At 46.1% G+C, this 6,978-nt stretch overlaps 1 protein-coding gene and 1 long non-coding RNA gene across 2 annotated transcripts in view; both read left to right on the plus strand.

Annotated features, from left to right (window-relative positions):
* RORA (RAR related orphan receptor A) overlaps positions 1-6,978 on the plus strand; it is a 714,362-nt gene that overhangs the window by 123,919 nt on the left and 583,465 nt on the right. The window lies entirely within an intron of this gene.
* The window catches only part of LOC128315930 (uncharacterized), a 32,305-nt gene continuing 26,355 nt past the window's right edge, over positions 1,029-6,978 (plus strand). Inside the window, exon 1 of the long non-coding RNA XR_008299141.1 lies at positions 1,029-6,965. This is a non-coding gene — a long non-coding RNA (uncharacterized LOC128315930). The remainder of the gene's footprint in view (positions 6,966-6,978) is intronic.

Genomic DNA, 6,978 nt, shown 5'->3' on the forward strand with positions numbered 1-6,978 from the left:
GGTAGAGAGGCCTGTTTCCCATGAGCATAAGGGAAAGTGGTTGCATCTTTCCGAGTAGAAGGTGGCACTGGAGAAGAACAGGTGAGGGGACTGTGATGGTCAGAACACTTGGGTGTGGAGATGTGGGAGGGGAACCAGGAAGGGGTGGGTGCATAGCTGGTGAATGCGGAGCGGTCTGCCAGCAAGAAAACAAAACTGTGCTTTTGACAGTAGGGGCCATATAAAAGGGAAATTGGATATCAAAGGATGTTTTCAGAAGAGCTTTGGATGTCAGGGGAATGGAGTAGAGGGAATACTGAGCAGAAACTGAAAGCTTGGGAGGCCAGAGGTCCTCAGCTGTGGCCCTGACAGTTAGGGCAGCCAAGGCCAGAACTCACAGTGGGAAGCAGAGCTTTTATTTTGTTATTTTAGAGGAAGGATGTTTACAGGGCGCTGAAGGAAGAGGAGAGATTAGATTTCACCGTCTGTGTGACATGTTGAATGAAGTCTGTCACTGGCAGCCCTGGAGCATGTCAAGTTGGTGGGGGTGAAGACGGGGCTCCTCCTATGGAAGCCCCAGGCGTGGAGTTCTGCACCCTGCTTGACAACTGTTGACAAGGTCAAGTGCATGGCTTCTCTCAAGCAACCACTTTCTTCAGTGAGGTCAGGACCTGGACCAGGGGATAGGACCTTGTGATGTGGCCTGGGAGGAGTGTATGTGCAGCTTGTGCCCGAACCACGGTCCAGGGGGACAACCCGGGGCTTGTCAGGGAGCATTCTCAGCCCAAGCTTCTACCCAGACACCTGCCTGGGAGATGGTGTGGGAGTTGGCCTGCTACCACTTTGCCCAGTGGGCCGGGTTAGCTTTGGGAATGCATAAAGCCACAGGCACACATGGTCTTTATGTCTCGCTGCCGTTTCGAATCCGTTACCTAAGATCTTGAAGGTGTTAGCTCCAACATTCATAGCAAACCTGTCCGCCATCCCCTGTCTGGCCCAGGCCCCAGGAACTTGAGTGGCCCTGTGGCCAGCCTCCCGCTGTTGCAGCGAGAATGTTCTTTCTGAAATGCAGATCTGGTTCTGTCACTCTCCTCTTTGAAATGCTTTCTTTTGGAGTTAAAATTAAAAACCACTCCACGGGTCTACCAGAGCCTTGCAGGGCTTCATTTGGTTGTTTTAAAGGAAGACTATATGCTGGACACTCATGAGAAAGCAGAGATGAGATTTCCACAGTCGTTCCCGCTTCACCTTTCTATTGCTAAATTTTAGCCACGCCCATCTATCCATTTCTTGAATGCATCAAGCTCTATCCCACCTCAGGGCCTTTGCACATGCTCTTCCCACTGCCTGGAAAACTGTCATCGCATTCCCTCTCCTTTCCCCCTCTTCTCCCCGTCTGGCTTATTTCTACTCATTCCTCCAGTCGCAGGGTAAATACAATCCTTTCCTCAGTGTCTCATGGTCTCTCATTACCCTTACTTATTACCCTTTGATTCCCTTTGTGGCAATTTGCAATTGGCTGTTCCTTCGTGTGATTATTCAGTGTCTGTCTTGTCCGTTAACCATAAACGTCCTAAGAGCAGGAGTGTAGCTGTGTTCGTCATCTAGATGTATCTACTGCACTTTCAAGTGTTGATTGAATAAAAGAATGATTGAGGGAATATATTACAGCAAGTTTCTGTGTTCCTGTTTGTGCTTCATGTAGACGACTTTAAGCGTTTATTCGCTATCTACCTAATTTGTTCATTCTACCAACATTTAATGAGTGGTGAGTATGTGCAAGCCGAGAAAAAGGCACAGTTCCTGTGCAAGGGGAACAGTGGAAACAGTGGTCTCATAAGCTGGCGTTGTGCACCGGAGAGGGCTGGGTGGAATGCCGATAGGCTCCTAGAGAAGGCCTGTGTGCACACAGTCTTTGTCCTGGCATTGCGGGTGGGTTATCGAGGATAATGTTCTGAAATGAAAGCTGTTCAGCGTCACTGGATCGGGAAGTGATCAACCATTCCCAAATCTCATTAGAAAGATATTAGCTTAAACTGTAAGGGGTGTGAGATAAGCTGTGGTCTAGTTAACTGCAACATGGGGGCACGTGCTGGTGGCAGATCATACGGTGGCTGATAAGGAATATTGAAAACCAGAGCCTGGGAGAGACGGAATGTGTCATCGACCCCTCACCCTTTGGGAGAATGGAGACTCTCCCCTCAGATGAATGGCTGCACTCTCCAGATGCTGGTAGCCCTGAAGTGGAGGAGGGCAGACCATTCTGCCTCTTTCAGAAGAGGCTAGTCCTTGTATGTAGCCTTTCAAAGTACTGCTACAAATTAGCAGACATTTGAAAACTGACTGCTCTTAAGGTGTGGTGGGAGAAGAAAGAGGGTGGCTTCTGGCTCTTTTTCATTCTGCCTGTGATTGAAGATGATAGAAGACTTTATTGGATTTAGTAAATTAAACATGATTGTTCCTTTTTAAATTATGTATGACAACAGGTAATACTACCTAATCCAAGTTTACCATTTCTAAAATTCACTAACTCTAGAGAAATGACCTTTAGTTCGTTACCCTGACGGTGTCCTCCAAATAGGTTCCCTTCACCTAAGGCTATGAGAGTTTGAACTTTATTTCCTGACTTGATGAGTATTTCATGATAAACCAGTTCTGGCCCATTAACTTCATTTCTCAAAACGCAGGTTTTAAAAGCATGTTTCCTAAAGGAGTTGCCTCTCAAAATGGAATGAATCCAACTTGGGGGAAATAAAAATGGTCAGAGGGAACATGGCACACAATCTTGAAGACAATGGTTTGTGTGTGTGTGTGTGTGTGTGTGTGTGTGTGTGTGTGTGTGTTCGTGTTCAAGTAGTAACATTATATAAGTAACAAGCAACATGTGTCTGATTAACAGCCCAGTGTCCAATAACTATTAAGAATTCCTGTTAAGTATGAGCCTGCCCTCCTGTTCTCCTTGTATGTTTTCTAATTGATCTAGAAAATTAAACTAGCGAGGTAATGTTCCAAGAAAGCCATCCCCTCCCTGCTGGCGATTTAGTGGAGGATATGATGGAGTGTCCTTTTAGAGATAAGTGTGGCCCACATTGACAGGGGTCTACGTGCAGATAGTCCCCCACTCACGATGGTTCAACTTCGCGTTTTCAGCTATGATGGTGCGAACACGATAGACATTCAGTAGAAACTCTGCTCTGAGTTCTGTTTAGTTTCCACAGTTGATTGTAAAATAGGCTTTGAGTTAGATGACTTGACCCAACTGTGGGCCAATGTAAATATTCTGAGCACCTTTAGGGCAGGCTAGTGGAAGTGATCGTGTTCAGTAGGTTACGTGTACTAAATGAATTTTTGACTTGTGTTATTTTCAGCTTATGGTGAGTTCATTGGGATGTAACCCATAGTAAGATGAGAAAGGTCTGAATGGATAGATTGATACAGAATGAATTTGCCCAAACCCTGCCCTGGGAAGTTAGGAACTGGAAATACATCATGGGATTTCCTGTCCTGGGGTGTGGCCTCATCCAAGGAATGTCTGCAATTCCTATTTCCATTTGAGTAAACAGGCAGATATGAAGGGTCACTGGGGTAGACCATAATTAGGTGTGTTGTTGAGATTTTCAGACCTTTTGAAAATTGACAATATGTGGAAGATAAAATATTCCCCACAGAGGATTCAGCTAATCGTTCTTCTAGGTAAAGAAGGGCTCCATTTCTTGGTCTGTCTGATGAGGCCTTTTCATTTTCCGCTGCCAACTAACCTAATTTGCAAATGAAAAACTTCACTGAGGCACGCGTTGCCTGCAAGGGAATTATAGTCCTGCACCTTTGGAAGTGTTGAGTAGAACACACGATTGCATTTTAAACAAAAGACTTATGATCTTAATTCACAGTTAAAATAACAGTTGCTCCTAAGTGGTACTTATTATTTGGAAAAGCGTAGACATTCCAATAACGGTAATCAGGAGGAGTTAGGTTCACTTAAAAGCCAAACACGTGAGGAGTAATTGTGAAAACTTGCTTAGTATTTGCTGTTTTGGGGGAGATTTGATCCTCAGATCCCACCATATCCCTTGTTGATACATTTCACGGCTGGTCTTTTTTAGATCCGTGGAGACTGGCAACCCTTTACAGCTTTCAAGCATAGCGGCAACACTTCTCGTCCAAGCCCACAGTGTTTCAGCGGGGGCTTAGGGGAAGCAAATAGGGTTTAGACGAGGCAGAGGACTTGGGTTCAAGTCTTAGTTCCTACAGTTACGGACTTTGTGACTGCCTAGAGGGTCGTTTGCCTTGAGGATCCTCCTCTCAGCTGCGAAGTAAGAATTAAAATGCTGAGGCTTTTTATGTGGACTGCGGCGATCACTTCATCCAAAGCCACAATGGTACCAGGCAAGGGCACCAACCTTGACACTTGTTCAAGTCCTTGTGGTTGAGGGCAAGTCAAGTGATGGATAGCCCAGATAGATTTATTCAGAGTTAAAAAAAAAATCCAAGTGAGTTACACAAGGAGACCTTCTACTTCTCTTGGGTCTTTTCTACTTTAGAACTGTATTTGATGTATTTATTCCAAAGATGTTTATGGTGCTTGTCTTCATGTACTGCCTGTGTGCTAGGCACTGAGGATAAAATGTAAAGGAGGAGACACGGGCCTTGCTGAAGGAGTTGACTGTCAGGGCAGAGGGGGAAGACCGGGAGTGGGATATCTCAGTGGAGCGAGCTGGGCTGGGCGGCCGCCGCCAGGGCATGGGAGCTGGTGGTCAGCAGTGAGGTCCGAGAAAGGTGGGACAAGTGGGCCTTAGGATTTAGTGGAAAGGGTTTGGATTTTATTCCTGTTCTGTGGCTGTTCCTTTTATTTACTTTGCATGCAGAAAGTCTCTCCAAGTCCAGACATTAAGCTGCAGCTCCAGTGTGTCCGAACAGCACACAGGAGGGGGCAGATGCCTGTCTCATTTGCTCCCCGTGACTCCCCACTTATCAGTCTTGCCCATCTTTCTGGACCCTGCCCCGGCCTTCCTTCACCACAAGATCCTCCCGGCTTCCCGTTTATAACATTTCCCTTCCTGTTGGCCTTTTTATAGTACTTCCCACATTCTGCCTTGTTTAAAATTCTTGGTGTTGGTCCCCCTGGTAAAGTGGGAGCCTTGGGATGCCAGGGCCTTATGTTGTTCACGTTTTCTTTTGCATCCATTGCCATGCACAGGTGCCTTCTGCATGGGAGATGCCCAATAAATATTTATCGAGTTGAAACCACTCAAATCTGGATAGGAAGCTAGCAGGGAATAGTTGCCCAAAGCACTGCACGGGAGAGAAGCTGATCTGAGAGCACAATGGGGAACGTACCATACGCACCCACAAAATGGTTTCATTCTTGTATTTGTTCGGACTTGTCGAGGAACTTAATGGGTCCATGATAGATGGTTTCATTTACTAGATGGATTGGATCGAGAGGATTGTGAACCTGGAAACCTTTAGAATTAAATTCCAGTTCCAAGGAGGGCATGTTACTCATTTTTACAATTCTAAACGTAATGCATAATTACAAAAATTCAAACCATTAAGAAAGTACATGAAGTTAAAAAAAAAAAAGAAAATTAAAATCAACCTCTCTCCTATCCCTCGTACTAACCTCCCTCAGAGGTAATTGTTGCGCATAATTCCTTGTTTATTCTCCAAGAATGTCTCACCTGATAGTACATCTCCCTTCGTCCATGTCAGTACCTACAGATGTGTTTCTTTTTATTACTGATTGCGTAATCTTCCCTAATGTGGCATGTTATTGACATGTTCCTCCTTTGAGATCTGTTGATACTGTTTCCAGTTTCTTACTCTTTGCAGTGAACTCTTGGCACATCTTGATACCACCCAAATGGTGTGGTCAGCTCAGTCAGAGTATGAGCACCTTACCCGTTCTTAACACGTCTTGACTACCTACTGTGTGTCGGGCACTTGGCTTCCATAGTTTGCCAGACCACACAAAAACCAATTAGGTATTGCCTGTGCTGTCAGGGAGCTCGTAGCCTGGTTGGGACAGTTGGCTCTACCTACCTAACAATCCACTGTAATGAAAGCTGGACTCCAGAGCTGTATGAGGCGTCAGGTGTCGTGGTTACCAAGTGACAATGATCAGGTGGGCTGGTGGGTGTCAGAAAGGGCTCTGTTAACGAGGGCTGGGCTTGAAGGTGGGGGGTGGGGGGAGGGTGTCGGGAAGGGCCTTCTGGAACAGAGCAAAGCACTGAGAATGGAGTGGCCAGCATGTAGGATGTTGAGAGAGGGCAAAGAGGAAAAGATGGGGCAGCAGCTGTAGGCCAGGACCAAACTGCAAAGGCCTTTGTGCCACGTGAAGAGACTTGAAAGAAACCTGAGTAAGAATGAGTTGGGCATGTTTCCTGAGCCCTTTCTCACTCCGCTGCATTTAATGCAAATATGCAAGACATGCTGCATATTCAAAGCCACAGCATAATGAGCTGTTTTCGAGAAGAGTTCCCTGCTCTGTCACGGCAGCCTTGCTAATAAGCCAGTCTGAGTGTAGAGTTGCTCTTCCAGTAAGCTGTGCTTTCCAGTGGACAGCCCCTGAGTCCTGGTGACCTTGCAGTGGGCAACATCTTTCTTGCTCTCTCCCCCACTCCCGCCCTCCCCTCCCTCTGTGTGGAGACCGTGCAGAAGGGCCGAGCATCTTTTGTGGATTCTGCACATAAATGGATAGGATTGGTCCCCAAGGATGTCAGCTTGGCAACCTTTAGAGTGTGAAATCCATTTAAAAAGGGATCAGGAAAAGAAATTCGGAAAGAATGGGAGAAGACTGTGTAGATGGGGTGGTTTATACAGTTAGTGGGTTTAATTTTTATTTCCTGGAAAGGGTTTGGGAGAAAGACATGTGAGGTAAATTCTCCTGTGAAGTGCTTATAGAATTGCTACTCCATCAGCAAGGAAACCGCAGACCAGGGCATAAGTACTGTGAATTTAAAGCAACCGTGGATTAAATTCCTCAGGTAAGCCTGCTAG

The sequence above is a fragment of the Acinonyx jubatus genome, chromosome B3, assembly GCF_027475565.1.
Source record: "Acinonyx jubatus isolate Ajub_Pintada_27869175 chromosome B3, VMU_Ajub_asm_v1.0, whole genome shotgun sequence".
NCBI classification, from domain to species: domain Eukaryota; kingdom Metazoa; phylum Chordata; class Mammalia; order Carnivora; family Felidae; genus Acinonyx; species Acinonyx jubatus.